We start from the raw sequence: 13,059 nt of genomic DNA on the forward strand, positions 1-13,059 counted from the left end.
TGTAAAGTCAACAGAACAACCAACAAAGTGTATGGCAAATAGAAAACCAAAACAGTGTAAAGTCAACAGAACAACCAACAAAGTGTAAGGCACATAGAAAAACAAAACAGTGTAAAGTCAACAGAACAACCAACAAAGTGTAAGGCAAATAGAAAACCAAAACAGTGTAAAGTCAACAGAACAACCAACAAAGTGTAAGGCAAATAGAAAAACAAAATCAGTGTAAAGCTAACAGAACAACCAACAAAGTGTAAGACACATAGAAAAACAAAACAGTGTAAAGGCAACAGAACAACCAACAAAGTGTAAGGCACATAGAAAAACAAAACAGTGTAAAGTCAACAGAACAACCAACAAAGTGTAAGGCACATAGAAAAACAAAACAGTGTAAAGTCAACAGAACAACCAACAAAGTGTAAGGCAAATAGAAAACCAAAACAGTGTAAAGTCAACAGAACAACCAACAAAGTGTAAGGCACATAGAAAAACAAAACAGTGTAAAGGCAACAGAACAACCAACAAAGTGTAAGGCACATAGAAAAACAAAACAGTGTAAAGTCAACAGAACAACCAACAAAGTGTAAGGCAAATAGAAAACCAAAACAATGTAAAGTCAACAGAACGACCAACAAAGTGTAAGGCACATAGAAAAACAAAACAGTGTAAAGTCAACAGAACAACCAACAAAGTGTAAGGCAAATAGAAAACCAAAACAGTGTAAAGTCAACAGAACAACCAACAAAGTGTAAGACATATAGAAAAACAAAACAGTGTAAAGCTAACAGAACAACCAACAAAGTGTAAGGCACATAGAAAAACAAAACAGTGTAAAGTCAACAGAACAACCAACAAAGTGTAAGGCATATAGAAAAACAAAACAGTGTAAAGTCAACAGAACAACCAACAAAGTGTAAGGCACATAGAAAAACAAAACAGTGTAAAGTCAACAGAACAACCAACAAAGTGTAAGGCACATAGAAAACCAAAACAATGTAAAGTCAACAGAACAACCAACAAAATGTAAGGCACATAGAAAAACAAAACAGTGTAAAGTCAACAGAACAACCAACAAAGTGTAAGGCACATAGAAAACCAAAACAGTGTAAAGTCAACAAAACAACCAACAAAATGTAAGGCACATAGAAAAACAAAACAGTGTAAAGTCAACAGAACAACCAACAAAGTGTAAGGCACATAGAAAAACAAAACAGTGTAAAGTCAACAGAACAACCAACAAAGTGTAAGGCACATTGAAAAACAAAACAGTGTAAAGTCAACAGAGCAACCAACAAAGTGTAAGGCAAATAGAAAACCAAAACAGTGTAAAGTCAACAGAACAACCAACAAAGTGTAAGGCACATAGAAAACCAAAACAGTGTAAAGGCAACAGAACAACCAACAAAGTGTAAGGCACATAGAAAAACAAAACAGTGTAAAGTCAACAGAACAACCAACAAAGTGTAAGGCACATAGAAAACCAAAACAGTGTAAAGTCAACAGAACAACCAACTAAGTGTAAGGCACATAGAAAACCAAAACAGTGTAAAGTCAACAGAACAACCAACAAAGTGTAAGACACATAGAAAAACAAAACAGTGTAAAGTCAACAGAACAACCAACAAAGTGTAAGGCACATAGAAAACCAAAACAGTGTAAAGTCAACAGAACAATTAACAAAGTGTAAGGCACATAGAAAACCAAAACAGTGTAAAGTCAACAGAACAACCAACAAAGTGTAAGACACATAGAAAAACAAACCAGTGTAAAGTCAATAGAGCAACCAACAAAGTGTAAGGCACATAGAAAACCAAAACAGTGTAAAGTCAACAGAACAACCAACAAAGTGTAAGACACATAGAAAAACAAAACAGTGTAAAGTCAACAGAGCAACCAACAAAGTGTAAGACACATTGAAAAACAAATTCAGTGTAAAGCCAACAGAACAACCAACAAAGTGTAAGGCACATAGAAAAACAAAATCAGTGTAAAGTCAACAGAACAACCAACAAAGTGTTAAGACACATAGAAAAACAAAACAGTGTAAAGTCAACAGAACATCCAACAAAGTGTAAGGCACATAGAAAAACAAAACAGTGTAAAGTCAACAGAACAACCAACAAAGTGTAAGGCACATAGAAAACCAAAACAGTGTAAAGTCAACAGAACAACCAACTAAGTGTAAGGCACATAGAAAAATTAAATCAATGTAAAACCAACATATCAACCAACAAAGTGTAAGGCACATAGAAAAAACAAACTATGTGAAAAGCCAACAGAAAAATCGACGAAGTGTTAGGAACAAAGAAAAAAACCAAAGCAGTGTTAAGCCAACAGAACAACCGACGAATTATTAGGCTCATAGAAAAACAAAAGCAACGTTTAGCCAACATAATAACCAAAAACAGCATAAGGCGAGAGAACGAGGGGATTGTGCTTTACTTTGAAGCTTCAAATAGTGTTTTCTTGGTGATTATTTCAAGCTTGCAGTTTACAGCATTTCTTTCTTTAAAATTTGCAGGTAAACAATTTGCTTTCGCTTTCTAATCGATTTTAGCAATTTGTATTCCTTAACTGTACAGTATTGATTACCAATTTTATCATTTAATCTTCGAATTTGTTCTAGATCAAAGACTTTATACTTTTTCAATGAAAGATCACACAGTCATACATTTATCCATACTTTCAATCAAACTTTTCAGTATATTGACAGCGATGTCAAATCGATGCAAAAGCATCTGAATGTTACGTAACTGTTATTGCATGTCATAATGTCGCCCCAATCAGATGCACTAAGTCTATTACCGTTGGGAAAATTGATCTTTTTCTTCGCTTACCATGATAAATTAAATCAAATCAAATGCATGCGTATTACATGCTTTGACCATGACATGCCTGACTGTTTTATAGTATTTCCATGAAAATATATGAATTTGAGATTTCAATTTTTATAATCATTGTGTATTCATTTAGAAATTCTTACACAAATAGACAATAAATGTCTATCTAGATAAGCGCGAGAGGAATACCATGTTATAAACATTAAACATTAAACACATTTTATTTCCAATTTGGAGCCTTTTACGGGCATAAAGATACATACATGTAATATAATATAGTTAACTAAAGATATTCTCTTCATATAGTAGTACAATTGGAAAAATTCCTTATACATCAGTATTTACAATATCTTAAATGTATAGGCAGATGTGCATGTCATTGCAGATTCTGATAACAATCAATTTACTGTATGTGTACACCTTTCGCATTTTATTAGAATAGAAAAAAGTCCAAAAATTTAACTTTTTTATTGATCGGATTGATTTGCAATAAAAACTTTTACAAAGGACTGCAGAAATGTAGTTTTATCCGTGTTACTACAAAAATCAAGAACATTACGTAACATTCCATACGACACGTCTTCAACTTTAAAAAAAAATGTAAACCTTTCTGCATCAAATTACAAATTCGAAAAAGAAAGACAAGCCAATGCTAACCAGAACTAGAGTAATGACCATGCGGGTTTTTAACGACCTTGACTTACCACGAGGAGTCGTGCACGGTTGGCAACAAGAATTAGGGTATCTAAAAGCTATCTATTATTAGTACTTATCCCTTCTTTTATTCTTTAAAGATTACCACTGGAGAAGAAGGTAAAATTTATTGTATCATTAAGTTCATAAGTCTAATCTCTTGCTTTTTTGAAAACCATTATCCAGACATCCTTATCATTTTACATTTTCAAACAATTAAGGACAAAAACTCTTGAATATTACAATTTCCATCCTTGTAAAATGTTGACTTTATCATCCAAAGTACGCAAATGTTCTTTTCCATTCAATAAGAGGCATTTAGTCAAATGACTTTCCAACTTGCATTAAGAAATCATATAATTATGAATTTTGCAAAACAAACAAAACCATAACCCTTCGAAACTTTAAAAGCAAAAACATGACATTGAACTAAATCTGTGATTCGAGGCTTAATAACTCAAATTAAAATTCTAAATCAATTTCATCAATCATATTCTTGAATTTGACAACCAGAAACCTGATGATTTAGATTGTTTATTTTTTCCCCTCTGCAATGTTTAGAAGAGAGTTTTCACGTCTAGTGTATCCCAAGCTCAGAAGTCAGCACTTGTGTTGACATAAATTGTCATTGATGCGGTCATAATTGTTCGAAATATTTTCTACCCCCTGGCCAACTTACAAAATCAAACGCTATCAGTAAAGCCTTATTGTTTGCATTTTTTCAAATTTTATTTCCTTGTAATTTGTATAAGTTTATATTTGTTCATTTGCTTTCCTTTTGTTCTATTGAGCTCTTCGATCTTGTAAGCGTGTCATATAAAGATTATATCACTTACTAGATGATAATATAAAATGTCGTATGCATAATGAGTACAATATATAACATCTTTTATCCTACACTGTCAAACACATTTTTCATCATGTCTCCTTGTCTTTATATTAAACGCCTTTATGTATCATGTTTTAACACATCTTCCTTATCAGGAAAACTTATGTTCAGTGCATACTTTTATGTGTTCACATTCTGAATTTCTGTCCATTTAAAATTGTCATACTTTCCAAACAGGGGGTAAGGAAATCTACTATGGCATGGTACATGTTATTGTTATAGTTGCTTACCTGACGTGATTCCTATAATTATTGCATTTCAAGAATGAAAAAGTGGGCTTTCAATAAAAGCGAACATGACTTTGCTTGTATCAGTTGAAAAGTTTTTGTTGCATAACCTACTTTCGAAAACAATCACTGTTGAACTATTTATTAATTAACAAATATCTTCAAGACTGTCATACAAAAAGACAATATACGTATAGTGTCTTGAAATATGAAATTTATTTGTATTATACTGCAATCAGCTATTTTACTATACACAATATAGAACCTCGCATTTTCCCGTTTCAAAGCCTCATACAAATAAATTTCATATTTCAAGACACTATACGTATATTGTCTAATTATCAAATTTTTTAATACTTTTATTTTAAATGTATTGAATCTATTTTCTTCATATTGAATTGTGCAGTCATTCATAGTGGCTTTTCAAAGGAAAATTGATAAGATATTCCGTAAATTGAATGACAATTGATTTGCTAGATAAAATTAAAAACATGAAAAACGACTCTTAAAAAAAGTTTCCCCTGTGCAAAATATTGAAAAAGATATGTGATATGGTTGATAACTATAAATAATTATCCACTAAGAGACAAAAGGAATAGAATGTAAACAGTTTTATGACAACACACTGTCCACAATACTGAGTAATACATCGTATATTAAGTGTAAAATCTTTGACGTCAATACTTATTTGGAATGGTTTGGACTTGAGATATGCAACAACGTGTATCTTTATATATCACATTCTCGCACAACATTTCATTTTTATTTTATTTAATTTTATTTTTCTCTACATTTTTATGTTATATTGCGCTGTTACATGGCGAAACAATGAAATGTTTTTATAACGACTAACTATGATCTCTGAATAGACATAGCTTCACATTGCACGCAAGGTATAAGCAATAGATGTGGGGAATACTTCAAAGAGACAACAATCAAATGACACAAACAACGGTAAACATCAAGAGAAGATACTGTGATTCAAGTTTGAAGAATGCAAATTCTAAAATCTAGGTGGTATAGAGAAAAAGCACTGGATATTCTTAGATATGCTTGCTGTATAGTTAATATAAAAAAGAAGATTTGGTATGATTGCCAATGAGAAAACTCTCCACAAGATACCAAATAACACAGAAATTAACAACTATGGGTCACCGTACGGCCTTCAACAATGAGCAAAGCCCATACCGCATTATTAGTTATAAAAGTTCCCGGTCTTTTTGAAAAGATTTGATAAACATTGAGGAAGATGTTATCATAAGCATCATGATTCAGATGACTTGTATCCGAGTATTATATTTGGGTCTTTACCCTGTCATGTTTCAATAAAATTACGTTCGATCTAGTAATCCCTTTGAGATAATGTTGTATAAGCGTGCAAATATATAAATCAAAGTTGAACATTTTGTACTAACACACTAGGGTAACCCACTGAAAAAAAAATCATAGGACCACCAAGGGAATCCTGCTTAGGCAAAGGAATTCTGCTTTTTCTTATGTTTACATTAGAATACAGAGATAAAGTGGTGAAAAAACATTGAAAGTATTTAGAAGAGAGTTTTTTCTCTTTCTATATCACCAGTTGAATATTCAGAACTTGTGTTGTTCTTATAGATTATCGTTGGTCATCTCAGCGAGATTGAGTTTCTCGCTTGAGCCGGTACGGCGAAAGTGAGAAAAGCAATCGAGTTGAGATGACCAATGATAATCTGTTTATCGCTATTTTTCCTATGACGACGTTGTCAATTTCCTTTCAATTTCATTAGCAACGCCACGTGCCCCTTAGTTTCTAGCGACAATTTTCATATCACTCAATTCCGCTAAAAAGGAAATTATCAGTCAGCAAGGTCAAAGGAAAATGTCGTAAAATAGCGATAAATAACATTAATTATCATTGATGTGGTCATCATTGATGTGGTCATCATTGCAATTCACCTGTCGACATGATTTTGTAATTGTTCGAAAAACTAAACATTTTCTTCCCAAGGAATAGATAAATTTATAGCTGTATTCCGAAAACCATTCGGAAAAGTAGATCATTTTTTTGCCATTTAACCTTTTTTATTAGGGTGTCACTAATGAGTCTTTTGTAGAGTAAAAGCGTACAAAATCGTAAACCTGGTTTCTTTGAGGAGATATTGTTTATGAATAAAGAAAGCCTTAATTGCAGATCCATTGTTTGAAATTACTTTCACGATGGATATTCTGTATCATGATGTAATTCTATATTAAGGCAACGGCAGTTAATCGCTGTTATTCGCGGTCTCAATTTACAGAAGATATGGGCTTATTTTCCTGTCAGTGTTAAAGGTGTATATAGAACACATCGGACGAGAAATATCAAACCATATCCCTTGTGATCCCGCATAACATTCATATCATACTTAAATAACACAATTAATTGACCTAGTACTTTTTAAAATGTTTTGCCGCTGTTACTAATAATTCAAAAAATTCCTTGTGGGAAACATGCCAAACATCTATTTGGAAAAGAAAAAAATTCACACCAACCCTGGAAATAATCAAATATCCCATACCAATAAAAATGACATCATTAGTTATCCATTATACTCCAAAATTAAAGGAATGTTCAATATATCAAGATAGATGATGAAATATAGCACACATGAAATGAAAACCTTTTAGGCATTTAGTCATTTCAACAGAATAACATTTGTCAAACATGTCATATAACTGATAAGGACATTCAATCCATTCAAATCACATATAAATGTTACGTAACAGTTATATCATCAAATAATCAACTATAATGTGTCCCACGGAGAAAATGCAATGTTTGGAAAGAAAGGAACTGTGACATCAACAGTTGTTTTGAAAATTCTTTTTATGATGCAGACAGTTTCCTAGTAGACTGATTATTTTCGCTTTTTCCCTCTCTATAAACGGTCTTGTTACTTAATGCATTGAAAAAAAACCCCACACATGATTAAGAAATGAATCTCACTTATCATACAAGAAAAGTAAATCTTAACCAGACTTGTCGTGATTCATACTAGTTTGTTAAAAAGTTGAGCCGTAAATTGTCCATTTTTTTAAAGAAAAAACTAAAGCCTAATGAATCCCCTGGCTAAAAATTACACATACATCGCTCAAGAGAAAATAAGTTCTAGTGAATTTATCTTCGGTATCAAAACATTTCACCTTGTAGTTTCAGAAAAGATCTTTTTTGCTACACTGAACAGAAGAATGTTCGTTTTGCTACCTTGAACATAAAAATGTTCTTCTGACTATATATGAATCTGTGATATATATATTCGGTCCCAAAATACGGCCGTTTTTTCATTACTAGTATTACAAACTACAAACTTAAGTGCAAATCTGCTGAAATTGTAAACATTGGTTTTAACAAATAAGTTACAATGGGTTCAGTGGCGTAAGAGCAGACTAAAAAGTGTGTGATGTGGTTGGAGTCAAATTTCTGAAAGTGGCAAGCAAAATAAATGTAGTATAGAAAACTAAACTCTTCAAAGTTACAGGGCATTAATTTTGTACGCCAATTGTGCGATTTGGATTAGTCAGCAAAAGACTTATCAATGACGCTTAGATAAATAAAATCCAATTAGAATTTATTCAGTCGGTTACTTTTGTACCCCTAACCTCTACCCCGGATTTTACGACCCTGGTTTTCAAGTTACGCAAGTGTATACACATTCAACATCTGATCGCGTGTCATGTATAATTATTATATGACTATATTGTAACTACTTCATATGTATGTTTCATAAGAAACCATAGTTTTGATTGGCTTTCCGAAAACAATACAACAGTACAGGACAGAAATGTAATTGGATGCTTCTAATTGTATAGGGCAATGAAAGCGTTGATCGAGCGCACATGAATAATATGAAGTCCTTCTGTCAACACTTTTACACCTCAATATAATAATAAAAAGAAGCTGTCAATTCTTAATTAAATATTGCTGTGACATTGTGTTCCTGTGCCTCACATATCTTTTTATTTCCAAATAAATGTAATGCAGTATACGTATTAATCATATATATAAAGAACTCATGTTGTAAAATACAGATGTCAATAGATTTTATTAGAGAACATAAAATACTCATTTCAAGGCGGCGGCATATTACACAATGTTAAATCTTTTAAACTTTAAAACTATAATACATTACTTTTTTTACTTGATTAATTTATTAATAAAACAAACACATATTTCACATAAAAAGGTAAAGTTAAGTTAAATCAACGGTAAAATCACAAGTAAACACGGTAATGTCATTTCTGGAGTAGCTCTAAACTCTATTGAAATATCTGTCGCTCTATAATGTATATGTTCCAGACCGTATGAGTATTTGGACCGTACGTGTACGGTCTGGACCGTATGTGTACTTTTTCAAAATATGCATACGGTAGGACCGTACGCGTACGGTCTGATTAACATTAAGAAGTTAGTCAAGTTTATTAGATACAAATGTATATTCCAGACCGTATGAGTATTTGGACCGTACGCGTACGGTTTGGACCGTATGTGTACTTTTTCAAAATGCTCATACGGTCGGACCGCACGCGTACGGTCTGACTGATATTAGGAAGTTGGTCAAGTTTTTTAGATACAAATGCATACAACAGATCAACATAACTAATTTTCTTAACTCTCAAATTAATTTTAAAAAGTTTAACGGTAATTGAAATAAAAACTTTGTATTTTAACTATTTCAAAAATTCACGATAATTTAATCTGTTAATCTATTGTATTTAGCATGCCGATCAGTAATACATTAATTGAATTATGATCACTGAAATCGAAGATATCGCAAGTAAACATAATGTGGAAGGACAATTGTTTTAGAATATTTAGCAACTTTACAAAAAAATGCACATGCAAAGGAACATGCATGAACTGCAAACATGTAAGCGTAAAAAATATAACGTTACTTGTGGTAACAAGTGTCACCTTGGGCGAGAGTACCGAAATAGGATTCAGATATACAATTAAACAAATATTTAATTTCAATTGTTCGTTTGTTCATTTTATCCATCTACTGGTAATTGTAGTAATAAAAACTTGTAAAACTAAAAGTAAAGATTTTCATAAATGTTTGTTTAAATCTAACCCATATGATCCAATAACATGTATGGTCAGCTCATACTGGACCATACGCGTATACTCATACGGTCCGACCGTACGCGATTGGTCGGACCGTACGAGTATAAGTATATGGTCCGGACCGTAAGCGTACGGTCCAAATACTCATATGGTCTGGGGACGTATACAACAGAAAACATATGATGTGTGAACTCCTATAAATGTTATTAACAATCTGAATAAACCTTGTATATTTTGCAAAATTAAGATAAAGAGTTAAGTGTATCTAAAAATATTTATTACAACTATATTTTCACCTTCCAAATCGAATCAACCAATGTGTCTCTTTATTTTCAAGATAGCAAGCAAGTTGTATCTTTTTTTATACTCCCTAATGATTATCCATTTCGGGATAGCTGAGGTGGTATTGTAGCTCTCAGTTACTGAGTACTCTTAGACTGATAATTTATATCTTTTTTATTTGTAAGTTCTTTGGTGTGGTTCTCGGTAATATGATCAGTTCAGTCGTTTCCATTTGATTTTTAGTTTGTTCTTATGTTGTGGTGTTACAAAACATTCCAGCGTAGGGAAAGAGTTTATCGCTAACAAACATATTTAATCCCACCATATTCTGCATGCGCATGTGAGAAATTGAGAGCGTTTAAGATTCAGGGTTTTGAGTCGATTATTGCTGACATATTCGTTGTTCGTTTGTTATTGCAAATTAAATTGGGCCTTGGATTTTCGAGTTTGATTTATATCACATTTTCCCTACCAGGACCTTTTAAAGCTTACTATGCGGTATGGGTTTTGCTTAAGTTGAATGCCTTTCGTTGACATATGCTTGCTAACACCAACCTTAAGACTCTGGTGAATAGTTTTCTCACTGGCAACTGAATACATACGAAGGCAGAAATGTCAATATGGTAATAATTACACTAATGCACTAAATGTGATTTTTTAAGGATTTACCACATAGCATGACTGCTTGGGGCCAAATAGATAGTCAATATCAAGTTATATGGTGGACGTTTCGTCCTCGAGGGTATCACCAGCCCAGTAGTCAACACTTCGGTGTTGACATGAATATCAGTAATGTGGTTACTTTTATAAATTTCCTGTTTACAAAACTTTGAATTTTTCGAAAAACTAAGAATTTTCTTATCCCAGACATAGATTACCTTAGCCGTATTTGGCACAACTTTTTGGAATTTTGGATCCTAAATGCTCTTCAACTTTGTACTAGTTTGGCTTTATAAATATTTTGATATGAGCGTCACTGATGAGTCTTATTTAGACGAAACGCGCGTTTGGCATACTAAATTATAATCCTGGTACCTTTGATAACTAATTATAGTTTTTAATGAGAAAACCAGTCTTAATAAAGAAACATTCCTAAGTTTTTATCAAAGTTGGAATTTTAACCAGTTTTAAATATTACAACGGTTCTTTTGCATATTATATCGTATATAATGTTAATATGTTATTGTGCTGTTGTATAGTGTTTTAGTAGTAACAGAAACACAAATTGTCATGAAGAAACTTCCTTCTTTATGAATTTTTTTTTAATAAACATAACAACTCCCAGGTTTTATATTACAAATACAGATCTAGACGTGGCTACTCGAAATGTTGGATTATGGATAGGAGCTTCTACTACCTTATCAATATTTAAGTAAAATTTGTGATGTTGTTGCTCTAAAGTAAATGTCCTTAAGATCATCTTTATTTTACAAGAAGCAAATTGTACTGTTAGTAGAACAATAAATTGACATAGTACTTTTCAAAACTGTTCGCTGTTCACTCCTAATTCAAAAGCTTCTCTGCTAAAAAAATTTGTTTGAAAGAGAAAAAAATTACAAAGCAACCCAGGATATATTCAAATGTCGATAACAATGACAAGATCTCAGGTATCCATTATTCTTCAAAATAAAAGGAATGCTCAACATATTTAGACAGATGTTATAATATAGCACAAATGAAATGAAAATCATTCATGGCATTTCGTCATTTCAAAGAAAAGCATTTTTAAAACATGTCATAGAGCTGATAATGACATTCAATCCATTCAAAACACATACACATGTTACGTAACAGTTACATAATCAAATTATCAACTGTAGTATGTCCCAAGGAGAAAATGCAATGCTTGGAAAAAAAGAAACTGCGACATCAACAGTTGTTTTGAAAATTCTTTTTATGATAAAGACAATTTCATAGAAGACTGCTTATTTTCACTATTTCATCTCTCGTAATCGGTCTCGTAACTTTTTAAATTGAAAAATCATAATTAAGAAATATGTATCACTTATTATACAAAGAAATGGATATTCTGGACCAAATTTGCAGTTATTCATGTACTGTTTTGTTCATAATTTGTGCCATACATTGTCCATTTGTTTAAAATTATAAAACCCCAACAAAAGCCTGCTGAATCGCTCAGCTGGAAAATTTCCCCTGAAATACTCAAGAAAAAATAACTTCTGGTGAATATATATTCGGTTTCAAAACATTCCACCTTCAGGCTATAGAAGATCGTTTTTGCTACATTGAACAAAATAATGTTATGCTGACTATACATGACTGTGATACATATCTTTTATAATACGTGCCGTTATTTCCATTATCACAAACTACCAAATTAACTGCAAATTTGCAGAAATTGTAAATAATTATTTTTACACAAGATGTTACCATGCATGGTCAGTGGTGTAGGAGCAATCTGAAAAGTGTGTGAAGTGCCTGGGGGCAAATTTCTGATAGAAAGCTACAAAGCATTAATTTTGTGCGTTTCGGAATCGTCAACAAAAGACTCATCAGTGACGTTTGAATAAAAACTTAACCCAAATAGAAGTTAATAAGTAGCCTTTTTTGTTATTTCTCCCCAATCCCTCCCCCGATCCTACCCCCTTCCCCCGAGTTTCCATTAAGTGTCTACAGATTCAGCTTCTTATATGCAAGTCTGATCGCGTGTCCTGTATATATATACCTATATGATCACATCACATATAAAAAAAGAAGATGTGGTATGATTGCCAATGAGACAACTCTCCACAAGAGACCAAAATGACACAGAAATTAACAACTATACCGTACGACCTTCAACAATGAGCAAAGCCCATACCGCATAGTTAGTTATAAAAGGCCCCGAAATGAATATGTAAAACAATTCAAACGAGAAAACAAACGGCCTTATTTATATAAAAAAAATTGAACGAAGAAATATATGTAACACATTAACAAACGACAACCACTGAAATACAGGCTCCTGACTTGGGACAGGCACATACATAATGTGGCGGGGTTAAACATGTTAGCGGGATCCCAACCATCCTCTAACCTGGGGCAGTG

At 32.5% G+C, this 13,059-nt stretch overlaps 1 protein-coding gene across 4 annotated transcripts in view; it reads right to left on the reverse strand.

The window, feature by feature from the left end:
• Nucleotides 1-13,059, reverse strand: part of LOC139480921 (putative ammonium transporter 1) — a 130,946-nt gene that overhangs the window by 96,742 nt on the left and 21,145 nt on the right. The window lies entirely within an intron of this gene.

Source organism: Mytilus edulis, chromosome 7 (genome assembly GCF_963676685.1).
Source record: "Mytilus edulis chromosome 7, xbMytEdul2.2, whole genome shotgun sequence".
Lineage (NCBI taxonomy): Eukaryota > Metazoa > Mollusca > Bivalvia > Mytilida > Mytilidae > Mytilus > Mytilus edulis.